Below are 16,519 nucleotides of genomic sequence, written 5' to 3' on the forward strand. Positions count from 1 at the left end.
ACCGTGCTCTAATATACACTCAGGTAAAACATTCACCATATAAAAATTTATGTGCTAATTATTTTTAAGTTTTCTGAATGTTTAAAAATATCTGTTTTGTTTTATGAGTTTGAATGTTTTCCCTGTAGGCCCTGATTGTAACAGAGGCATGCAGTTCACACAGAGGCAAGAAGAGGGCATCCTATCACCTGGGACTGGAGGTTTAGGCCCTTAGGAGCTGCCACTTGTGTGCTGGTAAGGGAATGCTGCTCCTCTGCAAGAGTGTCAAGGGCTATTAACTGCTGAACCATCCCCCCAGCTGATGAACCAGGCTGCCTCCATCTTAGGCTTGAAAGCCATCTTATAGTAAAGACAAAGTAGGTTCATTCCTGTTGATGATTCAATCTGTTTCTCAATGATTGGGCTATACCCCACCTGCAAATGCCATCATACCTGGCTGCTCTTCTGCTTAATGTAGTTTTTCTATTTACTAGATTTTCAAATTATTTTATTTTTTGAGGCAGAATCTCTCCCTGACCTTCACTCATTCTGTTAAGATTCCTAACTAGTGAATTTCAAAAACAATAAAAAATAAAGAAAAGAAAAACCTTGTCACCCCTAAAGGAGATTTATCAAATGATTCATTCTTATATTCTATGTCTTTAGAAATTGTGCTGTATTTAGAAAGTCCTTGTCAAACTTTCAGATAGAACGTATAACTAAGTTTCTTGCTTTCTTTTCTCTTTATCTTTTTCTTTGCCTTTTTTGAGACAAGATCTCTGTGTGTAACCCTGACTGTCCTGGAACTCACTCTGTAGACTAGGCACTCTCCAAACACACAGAGATCCACTTTCCTCTACCTTCTGATTGCTGGGTGTTATTTAAGGCATGTGTCACCAGTACAAAGCCTCTTTCTTTCTTTTTTTTCCTTCTTTCCTTCTCTCTCTCTCTCTCTCTCTCTCTCTCTCTCTCTCTCTCTCTCTTTCTTTCTTTCTGACACGGTTTCACCAAGCTGCTGAGGCTGTCTTAGAACTGGCCATGCTTCTGCCTCAGCCTCCCAAGTGTTGTAACAACAGGTGTATGTCATCATGTTTATCCAAACTATTTTATAATGCTGTCATGTAACTAGATTCTAAAAGTACTGGACTTCATGTTATTAATCACGCAAAACCTTAAAAGGGCATCTAACCCTGTGCTTGTCAGCTGAGGTTCATTTTTTTTATCCCAGGGGACAATAGGCCATGATTGAGATATTTTTGGTGGACACAACCAGGAGCATGGTTGTGTAGACAGAGGCTACATGATGCTTCTATACTCCCTGCATTGCTCAGGATGGCCCATCTTACCACCTCTCAGCCATTAAGAGCACAGGCTGCTCTTTCAGATGACTCAAGTTTGGTGGCCTGCACCCTCATCAAGTAGATTGCAACAAACTGAAACTCCAGATCCAGGGAAACCAATGCCCTCTCTGGAGGACATAGGTACCCCTCTACCCAAAACACAATAAGACTAAAAACAAACCTTTAAAACAAAACAAATAAAAAAACTTGAGAGACTAATTACAATGCAAATGCCTTTATTTGGACTACTATGTTGGTACCAGATTACATCACTTTTCAGAGTAAGATTACTCTGAAGTAAGATTACATAACACCCTTGAGAACTATAGCAAAAAAGATTGACAAAGGAAGAGAACATCGAGTCTGACATACATACTTTCCCTTTTGTGTGACCAAGTCTCCTTGTTACAGGTGTTACCTTTAAAAATCTATGGTACACTTAGCATACTTTGCTCATTGAATCCCTATCTAAACTCTGAGCTCACTCTCTCCTCAAAAGTGTCATATTCAACAGCATTTCAGATTGAAAAAGAGTTTTGTGATAAAGATTACAAAATTAAAGAAGCATGTGTGGAATGGACTCATTGAAGACCAAATATTTCTTCTGATTTAAGCCTGGGTGTGAGGGGGAAATACAACTGTAGGGTTCATTTTCCTGAGTCTATGGTTTATGCTTTTCTTTTCTTTTCTTTTCTTTTCTTTTTACTATCTTGAAGTCCCTTTAAATTAAGTCGCAGATCAGCAGTCTTGTTGACTGTAATCAAAATACTCTTAAATGTATAGAAAATAATCATGTAGAAAGAATACTGTAAAAAGATACTGATTTCAAGAATAAAAGAATGAGAAAACTTCTAGTCCATTCTGCACAGTCAGTTACTTCAGCAGATTTTCAGCACTACAAGTGAACAAGGGACACTCATCTCCACATGGTGTCTGCCCACAGTTCTCCAGCAAAAACTGGTTGAGCAAGGAAGGCAAAATGGCAAGCTGATACTGTTCCTAATGTGCCTGTCTAAGAAGTCTCAAGAGACGGACACCCTAAGAGTGCAACGGTACTCAGAGAGATATTACACAGCAACAGGAAATGTCAAGGGCAACATTCTAGGAGGAGAGATCATGTGGTCGGCTGTGAGCATGTTCAGGTGTCCTGAACAGATCCCACTCGAAGGGAAAGAGGATTTGCTTGTTACTAAAAGTCTTTCCCCGAAGGCTGTCATGATGAGCTAGTCTTGTTAATGAAAATAAAAAGTCCTTTAAATGACCAAGAATTCCTTAAGCCATGAGCACTTCCTCTGGGAATAGCTGATTTGCTAATCATGCACCTGTGAGTAAGTTTGGTTCTGTTCAGATTGGTTATTTTACACTCTCTTCATCCCCCGGCCCATCAAACAGGCAAACACGGTCATGACCATCTTGGGTTTTACTTCCACAAGGTCTTCGGGAAGAGCATATACTCTGGCTTCGATTCTTTTTACCCATTGATGCTGCATACCTTCTTTTTGAGGAGACAAAAATTAAGATGAGACTTTTCTTTGTCCATGGAACCTTTGAAGTTTTTAAAAAAGATTCATTTTATATAGCATGGAATGGAGGTCAAAATTTTGACAGATGATTGATGACAAGGAAACATTCTAAACTCCCATTTTTCATGTGGGACACAAAGTGGGAAAATATGAGGCCAGCTTGTGGATAAGAAGATCTGAAGATGCCATGGAAAGAGAGAGTAGGGCCCAGGCTCCCCTCTTGAGATGAACATCAACAGAACTTCAATTTGACAGGCTTGTAAGGACTGAAGACACCATGGGCAGGAGGCGTATGTTGGGGGTGCAGAAATTGAAGTTCTGGCCTACTCTTGATTAGAGGGCACATCACTGAATTCCCTTTGGTCAGAAGGAGAACATCGGAATCTCCTTGTACACCTGAAGATATTTTCTGACAACCTTGTTCTGAGAGAGATAGTACAGTCCTAGATGCAGATGCAGTGGGTCTCATAGACCCTTGTTCAGATGAAGAAGGTTCCAGAGTTTCCTTAGGAGATATTGATGGTTTCAAAATTTCTTCTTCAGAGACAGAATATCCCACAGAATGTTGGGAGGATATTGAGAGTCCCATAGACCCTGGGGTAGATGGCAAGGTTTCTGAAGTTCCTGGGGATTGGTCTGACATATTACAAATCTCTTTGGTAGGGGGAAAAATATCTGATGGGTCTGGCATAAGGGTGGAAGGTTGAGGAGTCTCCACCGAAGGAGGTAGAATTTCTAGAGAATCATGGGAAGGTGGTGAAGTTTCTATAATCCCATGGGTAGAAGATGGTATGTCTGGAGTACTTTGGGTACATGGCAATGTTCCTAGTGTCCCCTTAGTAGATCCAGAAAGTCTAAGATCCCCTGAATCAGATGATGACTGTCCTAAAGATCCTTTGTCCAAACAAGGACCTGGAGACTCTTGGGATGACAAGGGAGTATCTGGAGATGCTTGAGCAGATGATGAATGTCCAAGAGAATTTTGTGCTGATGTGGATAGTCCCAGAGCCCCTTGTGTAGACAACGCATTTCCTAAATAGATTTGCTGAGGTGGTGAATCTTGTAGGACTCCTTTCATCCAAAGACACTTCCTGTAAACCTTGGTCTGTTAGTGAAGGTCTTAGAGGCCCCATTTGAGATGGGGCAGATTTCACAGACCCTTGATCAGATAGAGAAGTTTCCACAGTTTCCTGGGGAATTGTTCGTGATCCCAGTATCACTTTGTCAGATAGAGAAGGGCCCAAAGCACCTTGGTCAGATGGGGAAAGTCTCAGGGTCTCTAGGAGAGAAGGGCCCGAAGCACCTTGGTCAGAAGGGGAAAGTCTCATGGACTCTAGGACAGAGACCAAAGTTTCCAGAGACCTAGAGACAGATTCTAAAGTCTTATAAAGCTCTTGGTAAGATGGCAAAGTTTCTGATGTCTCTAGGGGCAATTGGGAATGACACAGAGACCCCTCCAAAGGAGCCTGGATTCCTAAAACACTTTGAGTAGACGATGCAGAGTCTGTATAACATTGAATGGATGGTGGTGTTTCTCTTGCACCTTGGGTAGATGGTGATTTTCCTAGAGAACATTCTGAAGATTGATAAAGTCCACATTCTCCTGGAGGAGATGAGGAATGTGCTAAAGCCTCTTTGACTGAAGAAGGTCCAAGATAGTCTTGGGAAGATGTGGAAATTTCAGGAGGCTCTTTGGCAGATGAGGTGGTATCCCTAGCAACTCGAGTAGATGGTGATATTCCTAGAGTACCTTCTGAAGACTGAGAAATCCCACAATCTCCTGAAGCAGATGGTGAATGTGCTAAAGCCTCTTGAGCTAAAGAAGGGACTATACCCTCTTGGGAAGATGTGGACATTTCTGGAGACTCTTGGGCAGATGATGGTGTTTCCCTGGCACTTTTGGTGGATGACGATGTTCCTAGAGTACCTTCTGAAGATTGGGAAAGTCCACAATATGCTGAAGCACTTGATGAATATGCTAAAGTCTCTTGGGCTAAAGAAAGGCCAAGATTCTCTTGGGAAGATGTGGAAGTTTCTGGAGACCCTTGATCAGGATTTGAATGTCCTATATACTCTTGTGCTGCTATGGTTATTTCTCAGTGAGCCTTGGCTTGATAGTGAATCTCCTAAACACCCTTTCTGAGATGGTGAAGGTCTTAGAGCTCCTTGGGCAGATCTAGACAATTTCAGACAAAATTGGGTTAATAATAAAGATTCCAAAGTCCCTGGTACAAGTGGAGTAGGTCCAACTGAACCTTCAGAAGATGGAGAAAATTTAAAAGTTTCGTGGAGAGATGTTGAAGATGCCTAAATTGGTTGGTCAGAGTCATGTAGGCACACAGCACCTTGGGCAGATACTGAATGTTCCAGAGAACCTGGGAGAGGTGACAAGTTTCCTAGAGTCCCTGATGAAGACTCAGAAAATTTAGAAACCATTTGGGGAGATGGCAAACTTTGTGATGTCTTCTGAATATGTTGGGAAAGTCCCACATATCCTGGAAAATGAGGCTGAAGTGGTAGAGCACCGTGCACATCTAATGAAGCCTCTACAGATCTCTGGACATATGATGTGTCTAGACTAATGTGGGAAGATGGGAAAGTTTGCAGTATGCCCTGAGCAGAGGGAGAAAGTCCATCTCCTGGGACAGATGGAAACTTTGCTACAGTCCCTTGATCATAAGAAGGCCTAGCACTTTGTGGGAAGATGTGGAAGTTTCTGGAGACCATTGTCAAATGGTGAATATCCTAGAGACTCTTTCTCCTGGGAAAATTGGGAAGGTTCCCAAGTTCTCAGGGAAGGAGACTCGAGTCTCAGCTTGTCTTGGGCATATGGCAAAGGCTCTTTATTCCCTTGGCCTGCTGGTGAAAATTTCATAGCCCCTTGGGCAGATGTGGATGACCTACTCCACTTGTACCAGAGAGGGGAGGTCTCAGAGACAATGGTACAGGTGGAGACACTCCCAAATTTACTTGGGCAGGTGAAGAAGATCCTATAGTCACAGGAGTAGATGGGGAAGACCCCAAATTTCCTATTGAAGAAGTGGATATCCTTAGATCTCCATGTGTACATGTACAAACTTCAGGAGTTCCCTGTGAAGGCAGGCAAGGTCCTCCAGCTTCTTGTCAAGATAACAAAGGTCCTGAACTCACTTGAACAGATAAGGATATTACCAAAGGTCCCAGTAAAGATATTGTAGATCTTAGAGTCTCTTATCCAGATGAAGAAATTACCATGTGCGCTTTTGAAGAAGGCATAGATCCGAAAGAATCTGCAGCTGATGAATCTGTTTGTTGACCCTTTTGGGCAGACTGCAAAGACTCAAGAGGTCTCTGGGAAGAAACAGAAGGTCCTAGAGTATTTTGTATATGTGTGGAGAGATTCAAAGTCCCTTCTACAGACCGGGAAGCTTCCCAAAGGCTTTGGGAAGAAAGGAAAGGACTCAAGGTTGCCTGGGTAGATAGGGAAAGCTTCAGAGTCCCTTCATCAGATACCACAAATCCTGGCATAGCTGTCAAAGATTTGCCTGCACCTGGTGCAGATGATGAATATCCTGGAGTCTCCCAGGGAGGTGGCAAAGGTTCTAGAGACTCTTGTTCAGTTATAGAAAATCTTGGAGACCCTTGTGCAGTTTTCAATGTTCCTACCATCTTTTGGGCAAGGTGGGTAGGTCCCCAAGACACTGGCATAGATGGTAAATGTGCTGCTCTACCTTATGTGTGAGAGGATGTGCTTGAAAGCCCTTGAGAAGATGGAGGATGTCCTTCGGCCCTTTGTGTAGATGTGGACATTCCTTTAGTCCCTTGTGTAGATAGGCAGGAACCCACAGATCCTTGTGGTCAATGAGAAGTTGCTTGATTCCCTTGTTGTAAAGAGGAAAGTCACAGAGGCTTTGGAGCACAAGGTCAATACACTGAAGTCCCTAGAGAAGATGAAGTTTCCAAAGTACCTCCTACATGGGACAATTGCCCATGACAACTCTGTGTAGATTGGAGTGTTCCTAGGATGTCTCCAGAAGATGACAAGGACTCTAGAGTTACTTTGGTAGATGCTGAAGGACTCAGAGGACCCTGGGCAGATATACTAAGTTCTAGAGGCCAATGATCAGAGAACAGAAGTGCTGGATCACCAGGAGCATGTAAGGAAAGTCCTCTAGGCATTTTGTTATATAGTGAAGTCTCTCTAGGACCATGGACAGAAGGAGAGGAATGTACTGAAGGTTCCAGAGCCCTTTGGAAGGTTTTCACAGGCAAAGTCTTTTCTGCCATTGTAGTGAGTTCTTTATTCCCTTTAGAAGACAGCAAATGTTCTAGAGTCCCTGGAACTGATAGAGGATATTCCTGAGCATCTGGTGCAGATGGTGAATGTTCTGCATCCTCTGCTGAGGACAAAAAAGGTCCTTGAGTTTCATGGCTATGTAGGAAAGGTCCTATAGCTCTTTTGGAAGTTCCTGAACCTTGAAAAGTACTTTGGGCAGACAGAAAATATCTTGGAACCTCCTGGGAAGAAGTTAGGTGTTTCAAAGCCATTTGAGAAGATGGCAGAGTTTCTACAGTTCCTTGTGTGGGTGTGGAGAGTTTTAGAGGCCCTTGGGCAGATAGGGAAGGACCCAGAGCCTCTTGTGCAGATGAACAAAATGCTAGAGTTCCTTGCATAGATAAGGGAATTATCAGAGGTACTTGGGCAGTTGGAAAATCTCCTAGTTCCTTCTGGGCACTTTGATTAGATCCCAGAGTCCACGAGGTAGAAACTGAATGTCCTTCAGTCTCCTGTGCAGATGTGGGCTGTTCTAAAGTGGGTTTTGCATAAAGGGGATCTTGCTCAGGCTCTTGAGTAGATGGTAAAAGATCTAGAGAGCCTTGTGCTGATGTGCTCAGTTCCAGAGATGCTTGTGTATATAGGTGAGATTTATCATCTTTTTTCAAAGATGGGGAAGGGGATGGACTTGTTCATGTTAATGAGGAATGTCCAGGAGCCATTGGGGCAGGTGGAAATGTGTGGCTCACTTAAAATATCTTGGAATATGTTTGGTTATGTTGGGCCCGATGATGAGACAGGATGGCCTTTTTGGCCAGCAGGGGATATTTGAAGCCCTCTTGGTCTGATAGGGACACTGTGAAATCCCCTTGTTTAAAGGGAGCATCTCTCCATCTCCTTTGGCTACAGTGGCAATGTGTAGGGCCCGTTTCATAACAGAAGGTTTGAATCTCCTTTTGTGAGAGAGAATAGGTCTTGGACCCTCTACTCTAGATGTGGACAATCCTAGAGTCCCCTTGACAGTAATGGGAGGACTCAGAACCCCTGAGGAAGATGGTGAAGGCGCTAGAGCCCTTTGTGTGTGTTGAGAAGGCCCAAGAGTCCCTTGGGCAGACTTGGGAGTTCCTAACACCTCATGCATATATATGGAACCCTCTAGGACCCCTTCTGAAGATGGCAAAGGTCCTTGAGTTCCTGGTATAGATGTGGATAGTTTTGTTTCTGCTTGGCCAGAGATGGGTGGTGTGAAGCACATTTGGGGAATAGTGTTTGCCGTAAGGCTTTTGGCTGTAAGGGAAGAGCTAAGCTCATTTTTTAGTGGTGCAGGACATTTAAAGCCCTCTTGCTTTAATGGTAAAGTTATGAAATTCCCTTGGTCAGAGGAGGCAGGACTCAAACTCACTTCAGCAGAATTGGGTTGCTTAGGGTCCTTTCGGGGAGAGTGGAAAAGTCCTTGACTGTCTTCATTAGAGGTAGTAGCTCTCCAGCCACCTTTGGCAGCTGTCAAAGGTGTGAAAGTCCCCTGGGGAGAGGTGGTGGGACTCAATCCATTTTGGGAAAATGAGAAATCACTGAGTCCCCCTTTTGGAGAAGGTTTGGAAGCCTCTGTCTGAAGGGGCCTGTTGGAGGCCCCCTTGATCAGAAGGGCCTTGTCTAAAACTCTTTGGGAAAGAACTGGAACAATTGGTGACCCCATGGTTAGAGGATGGACTTCTGAAACCCCTTCTGGAAGAGGAGATATGTTTGATTTTCCTTTGAGCACAAGTGGGAGGTCTCTGGAATTCCTGTGCAGATGTGGAATGGCCCATAGCTCCTTGGTCACGTTGGAGTCCTCCCAGAACCTCTTGGGTGGAGAGGAATAGTTCCTGAGCATCTTGGGAAGAAGGGGAACATCCCAGAGCTCCATGGGTATGTGGGGAAGTTTGCAGAGATCCTTGAATAAGTGGGGAGAATACCAGTCCACGTTGGTCAGTGGGAGAGTCAGCAGAAGATGGTCCAGGCACTGTGTCATCTTTGAACTTTTCACTAGCATCTCCAGCACAGTGTTCTGAAGATGTTGCACTTACTCTGGTGTGCAACTGGTCAATGTCCATAGGCTTTTCAAACACAGTAGACATAGTCATGCTTCTTTTCACCTTCCTAGGTATGGGCCTGGTGGCAGGCTGTAAGGCAGATGGTCTGGGTTTCCTGCTCAGTGGGTTACTCCTGCACTCAGGAACCTCCCGCAAAAGTGGAACTTTTCCTCCCTTGTTCTCTTTCAGCTCTTTTATGGGGTCCAGGGTCTTCTTATTGGATGTACTCATTATAGAAGCCCTAAGACTCTTCAGACTATCTGCAGTCCACGAGTCGGGGACTTTGAATGTTTTGTCCTCATAGGGCTTCTGGCTCCTGAACTTGTGTCTAGTCAGTCGAACCGCCCTGGAGGTGCAAAGTCCCTTGGGTCTTTTATGCTGGTCCAGTCCTTCCCCCAGTGGGGTGAGGTGTCATCATCCCTTTGTGGGACACCTAAGGGTGTCTCAGGTCAGGGAGGCTGGGAAAACCTCGGTCTATGGTCATCATCTGCTGTGGGATGTATGGCAAATGTGTTGCTGATTAATCAATAAAACACTGATTGGCCGTTGGCTAGGCAGGAAGTATAGGCGGGGCAAGGAGGAGAATAAAGCTGGGAAGTGGAAGGCTGAGTCAGAGAGACACTGCCAGCCGCCACGATGACAAACAGCATGTGAAGATGCCGGTAAGCCACGAGCCATGTGGCAAGGTATAGATTAATAGAAATGGATTAATTTAAGCTGTAAGAACAGTTAGCAAGAAGCCTGCCACGGCCATACAGTTAGTAACCAATATAAGTCTCTGTGTTTACTTGGTCGGGTCTGAGTGGCTGTGGGACTGGCAGGTGAGAGAGATTTGTCCTGACTGTGGGCCAGGCAGGAAAACTCAAGCTACAAATGGCGTCCAATGTGGTGGCAAGGGTTTCCACCTAAAAACTGAGAAAAAAGATTCTAAAACAGAGCTAAAAACAGCTTCCTAATTGTCTCTCTCAAATGAGCGGCAGCTGCTGGATTCAGCTACTGGTGGGTTCCTGGCGTGCGTGCTCAACCTGCAGTATGGCGGGAATCAGGCCTCTGCAAGTGGCACATTAAGCTGTGTGGTGGATTTAGCTTTGCTAGTACAAAAAAAAAGATGTTTCTGGGCTACACGCTGCTTGGCTAAAAGCATAGACCCATAAAAGCTCCCAGAGCTGGTGGTAAACCACCGCCATGATGGGAAGCTGAGGTGGGCAGAGCCAGCAGCCACAGCTGCTGCAGTTTAAAGCAATAGATTCACAATAATACAGATTCAGATGTAATAGTTTATAATGTGTGTAAAATATACGTAGGCTTGAAAGAGATAAAAAAGGTGATATATACAGTTACAGAAACAAATACATAGTTTTAAAAAATAAAGTCTTTAAAGAGACAGTAAAATTAATATAAAAAATAAGCCACATAAAGATGAATATTACACAGAGAATCTGGATTGTGTTGTCTTTGGGATTTTTAACTGCAGAAAAACATTTGATCATAAAAGATGTTGAGTTAAACCAATATGTACATTTTAAAGATACCTTGACTTCAAAATTTGAATATAAGGATATTTTGCTTTGGAAAAGAGTCTCTTTTGTTTCCACAGAAAGCCAGAGGCTATGGATTTGTTCAAGATTAAGATACATCAGGTTTGACCAGCCAAGACCCCCTGAAAGTTCTCCGATGACACCATGGCCCAGATGATCCAACATCCAGAACGATTTGAAGGCAACTGACTCAGCCTCATGGACTATTCCATAATTCTAAAATTTTCTTTGTTTCCCCATAAGATACAGCTCCCCCTTCCAGCAGGAAGTAGTAAGAGAAGCTACGCCCAAATTCCCAAATTATATGTAATTTTACTTTGTTAAGGTTAAAACCTTCCTTTTTGAAAAAAAAAAAGGGGGAAGTGCTGTGGGATGTATGACAAATGTGTAGCTGATTAATCAATAAAACACTGATTGGCTGTTGGCTAGGCAGGAAGTATAGGTGGGACAAGGAGGAGAATAAAGCTGGGAAGTGGAAGGCTGAGTCAGAGAGATACTGCCAGCCGCCACGATGACAAACAGCATGTGAAGATGCCGGTAAGCCACCAGCCATGTGGCAAGGTATAGATTAATAGAAATGGATTAATTTAAGCTGTAAGAACAGTTAGCAAGAAGCTTGCCACGGCCATACAGTTTGTAACCAATATAAGTCTCTGTGTTTACTTGGTCGGGTCTGAGTGGCTGTGGGACTGGCAGGTGAGAGAGATTTGTACTGACTGTGGGCCAGGCAGGAAAACTCTAGCTACAATCATCCTTTTGGGGGACACTGAAGGGCATGGGAGGCTGGGAAAACTGTGGTCTATGGTCACCATCTCTTTGGGGGACAGTGAAGGGGGTCCCAGGCTGGGGAAGCTGGGAAAATTGCAGTCTACGGTAAGAGGGCAACGTCTGGGCTGAGGCTCGCTGGCCTCTCTCCACACGTCTGGTTATTTAGCCAATAAGGTAGTTGAACAAGAAAAAGGGAAATGGGAAATTACCCCTCTCAAGAGGTAGGGAATATACTTGGCAATGGTGACTCACGGCAAGCGGCATCTAAGCAGTATCCTGTCAGAGAGGCTCTCCTTTCCTGAGAACTGTGGACATGTCCGGAAGAAGCACACAGAATTCGAGTGACAGTTGGTCTCAGCAATCCAGCAGCTCTCAGGAGGGGCCCTTGGAATGACTGTCCTCGGCCTGCACGGTCCAGTCCCGAGCTGCCTCACCTGGCCGTTCTGCATGCAGCTGCAGGGCAAACATCCAAGTTTTCTGAATGAGGAGGGATACTGAGGACCCTCTCCTCTTCCTTAGGGTCACGAGTGCTAGCTAGTCTGGTGCCCACTGTTGGCGGCCATGATAAGGACTTTGGAAGGGGCACCATGATTGGGAAAGGCAAGGGGTGCTTAGGAGACTGTGCTCTCAGGTCCCTCTTGCACCAGGACGGTACCTGTTGTCAGGCTACCATCAGTGTTGCAGTGAGATCTGCTTGAGCCTCCTAACTGAGTGAGAAAGGGTGATCCGGACCCTTGCTCCTCAGAGCCTGCGGGCCAGCAAATCACTGCTGATTGTGTTAGGGAAAGAACAAGTAATGTTGTTTAAATAGAACAGAGGATGCCTGGAATTGATATTACAAATGCTACTCTGCATTTTTAGCATGGCCTGTCCTGGGATTTTGTAGCTAAATTTGTGACAACATCTGTGAATGTCTTTCTGTATGCTGAAATACATCCCTAGATTGCTTAATAATACTTACTGCAATGCTCTTATTATGGAAGTACCTATTATATATAGATATTTATTGTGTAGACAATAAAAAGAAGAAAAATAGTCTCCTTAGAGTACAGATGCAAGTTGTTTTTCCAATACTCTTATCTGCTTTTGCTTAAGTTCACAGATTCACAACACAGACACAGCTAGACTCCCGAATGCAGCCTTAAACAATTGTTCTGTTTGTCACAGTTTACATGTTGGGTCCTATAACATTTACATATTTGGATTGCTTTTGGAAGGTCATACAATCTTCTGAAGGCACCAAGAGAATAATGGTTGAAATTAGTGGCTCCCCATGGGCCATTCACTTTCATTCTAAAGATGTAGCTGTGGCAGAGTTGTATAGAATGAGTTTTGAAACCCTTGGTCAAGTTGATTCTTTGAGAGGTCAGATTTATATAGCAATTAATATACTGAGAAAGTGTATTTTTAAGGATATGGATGAAGATGTTATCTTACTGATAGAGAAACCTGGTTTGATTATTGCACATTTTACCAGTTTTCTTTTGAGCAATTTTGTTGTTGCTGGATGAAAGGTTTTTGTTTAATTATTTCAGTGCTGTATTTGTTTTTGTGAAAGATTTCTGTTTCCCTTTGCCTCCACAGACACTCAGGCTTGCACCATTCAGAAGCACTGGGGCACTTTCCTGTCCTCAAATTATCTTCCTGTGCATTGCCTTAGTGATTTGGCACATGCTTTCTCCTTGGAGTTTCTGAACACTTCACAATGCCTTCCATTGTTTAGCCCCAATTTATCCCACTACTTTCAATTTTAAATATATCTGTCTCTAGGAAACCCATTCCTTTCCTACAATCTGGGATAAATTGGCTTCTTGTCTAATTTTATAGTTCCCTGTGTTTATCTGAATACTATCACATATCATAACTCTCACGTATCTTTGACTCACTCATCTGAATTTCATGTTGGTCATTTGAGGTCCTTGAAAACATTGGATTTGCATACTAGCATGAATGCTGCTAGGCATGAAGAACTTGGTGTAGGGTAAAATGGACAGGAAATATGAATATCAAATCAGATAATATACACTTTTTGAGAATTAGCTTGGCAATTCTAATGTCAGCACAAAATAACTTTCTCGATTTATCTTACAATGACTATGTTTAGTTCAGGTAATCTATTTAAGATAAATAGGGTAGTTTATACATACATGAATGAGTGCTCTAAAATGGTAATATTTAAAAGAAATTTCAAGTTTTCCCTTTGATAAACTTGTTCTACTACAATAACTTCTATGCATAGTGAATTTAATAATGAAAATTCTCAAATATTATTAAGGACCAGCCTTAATACTATTCTTCACAGGGGCCCAGAAGAGATCCTGCAAACGGCAAGAATTATTTTTGGGGAAAGAATCCAAGTACACTGCGCTCTTAGTCCATTTACCTTATACTGTTACTTATACAGCTTCAGTTCAAACTCATGCCTAGCTCCTCTCTTGCCTGATTTCTCACTGCCTCTATCTACTGCCCCCTCTATGTTCTGAATTCTTAATTCTCTCATGTTAGTTTTACCCCAATCTTGGTCTTTCTCATCTTGTTCTTACCCATCTTGTTTTTCCCCATCTGGCTCTTCTTCATCTTCCATCTCATCCTCAAGTTCTCCATCTAGTTCTCCAGTCAAAATCCTCTCCATTCAAAATCCTCAAAAAGTCCTCTCTAAGTCTCTGAGGTTTACAGTCATATACCCATGCAATAGTACTACTCTAGCTAAAGCCAGGTCACCAGGCTTGAAATCTTACTGAGTCATAAAAGCAGACAAGAGTTTTCCTCAGGCAGTGACCATCAGGCTTTCTTTAACAACTCAAAAGGGGAGTGGTAAAGGAGGAAGTCTACTAAGAGCTAAAATGGGTCAATATATCAGACAAAGTGAATTTATGTGCTCAAACTTCATTCCTAGAGGTGATTAGGTAAATGTTAGGAGTCTAAAATGTTAGTAAGAATACCACTAAGGTTGTATAAGAAAGGAAGGTCTGAGCTTAATTTACCTTAATTCAGGAGGTTGTTTGACCCTGGATGTTTGATAGGTGTTTCAGATAACATACACTGTTATGAGTTCTTGGAAGCATACATAGCATACAAGGAAATCATTGCAGGAATCAGCTAATATATATACAAAAGCTAAAATGTCACCAAGATTTCTTAAGCCACGGCTTGACCTTTAGAAATGTCCTTGACTTTTCAAGGTAGTAGCTTTTGTGATAGTAGGTGAATTCTATTACATTTTCCTGTGGCTTACAGCAGTTCTGGTTTTTGCATTTAGTAAAAAAAAAAAGGATAATGTTTAATTCTCTCTAGGGCAGTAAAAAACGTGGATAAATTTAAAAATGAAGATGACTGACTTGAAAAATAAAAAGTAATGGTTAATTAATATGGATACCTAATATTTGTATCAATAATAATATATATTTATAATTGATAGTCTCTGTAAATGGTAAGCTGAGAATTAGTATAACTATCTAATAGGAATAGTTGTGTAAGTTAGAATATCTCTGTCCCAAAAAGGGAGCAACGGAATAACATAAAAAAATCTATCATTAACTAGTACCACATAATATGGTCAAGTGTGTCTGAATACTATGAGTCTCAGTTGTTATAAAGAAATGATTGGTTTGAAACATTAACTCTATCTATTAATCTCTGATTGGTGGTATTAATTTAGTTAAATTGTATTTTCAAGAGGCATTGTTAGATAAGGAGTTACCTGAGTTAGTCACGAGCATCTGTGCGGCCAAGGCTGCAGTTGAAGGTTACCTAGGGTGTACATAGCAAGGCTTGTATACAGAATAATTGTCATAAGTACATGAGGAGAATGTCTGATAGTGTATATATTTCAGGATCATGGGCAGAAGTTATACAATAATAGAACATTTTTAAAGGGACATTCCACCCCTAGGCTGGAAAGTTCAATATAGAAAGATGGGTAAGTGACAAAGGCTGTAGAAATCATTCTTGGTTGCTTCATGCTGATATGGGTGTGAAGCTGGGGATCCTGATGGCTACATTGCTGTGGAAGCCCAGGAAGCATAGGCTCTATGAGACATGTAGTGTCCTGTCTCTTGAGCTGGAGGGTGGGATGCAGGGCTGAGCTGGGTAGCACATCCGTGTGGGCTGGAGAAAGGGGTGCAGACCTGCAGCTAGACAGCATGTCTGTGGTCCAGAGCATGACAACCTGTAACTCTCTAAATGATTAGAATTTCTGTATTAATGATAGAACATGCAGTTGAGGAGTTTTAAGGAAGAAACTTTTTCTCGTAGGAGTATGTAGATGAGGAGTCTTATTAAATAAGAAATACAGAGCCAAATGCAGAGTTCAAAGCCCAAGAGGTCAGAGCAGTAGCTGAGAGCTGAGACCTAAAAACTTCCTGCCGCCTCTCCTCATGTACTTATGACACTTCTTGCCGCCACTGTCCTTTCCCTCAGAAAGAGACCTACATCCTGTGTGTCTTTTTATTGACTTTTTGTTCTGCCTCCTCATTGGTTGTAAACCCAACCACATGAGCTCCTCATCACTGCCTGTCTATACAGACCTCCAGGTCTTGTGTGGTTGGTAATGAGATTAAAGGTGTGTGTCTCCATGCTGGCTGTATCCTTGAACACACAGAGATCTGTCTGTCATTTGATCTGGATTAAAGGTGTCTGCCACCACGGCCCAGGTTCTGCTATGGCTTGCTATTAGCTCTGATCCCCAGGCAACTTTATTTATTAAATACAAATAAAATCACATTTCAGTACAAATCAAATATCACCATATTTCCCCTTTTCTATTTTAATAAAAAGAAAAAAGGACAAAAGTTATAACTAATATAAGAAAAACTATATACAATGTTATGACATTATGATTTTTCCCTGTTACATAAATTAATTTTAATTCATTTTACATTTGTTCAATATGTTAAATAAATACTTTATAAGCTTGTATTTTAAGGTACTTTATTTTTTTCACTAGTGAATTTTATTAGAATATTATGATTTTTTGCTACTACATAAATTAATTTTGATTCCTTTTACATTTGTTCACTGTTAAATAAATATTTTATGTGTTTAT

The sequence above is a fragment of the Peromyscus eremicus genome, chromosome X (genome assembly GCF_949786415.1).
Source record: "Peromyscus eremicus chromosome X, PerEre_H2_v1, whole genome shotgun sequence".
NCBI classification, from domain to species: domain Eukaryota; kingdom Metazoa; phylum Chordata; class Mammalia; order Rodentia; family Cricetidae; genus Peromyscus; species Peromyscus eremicus.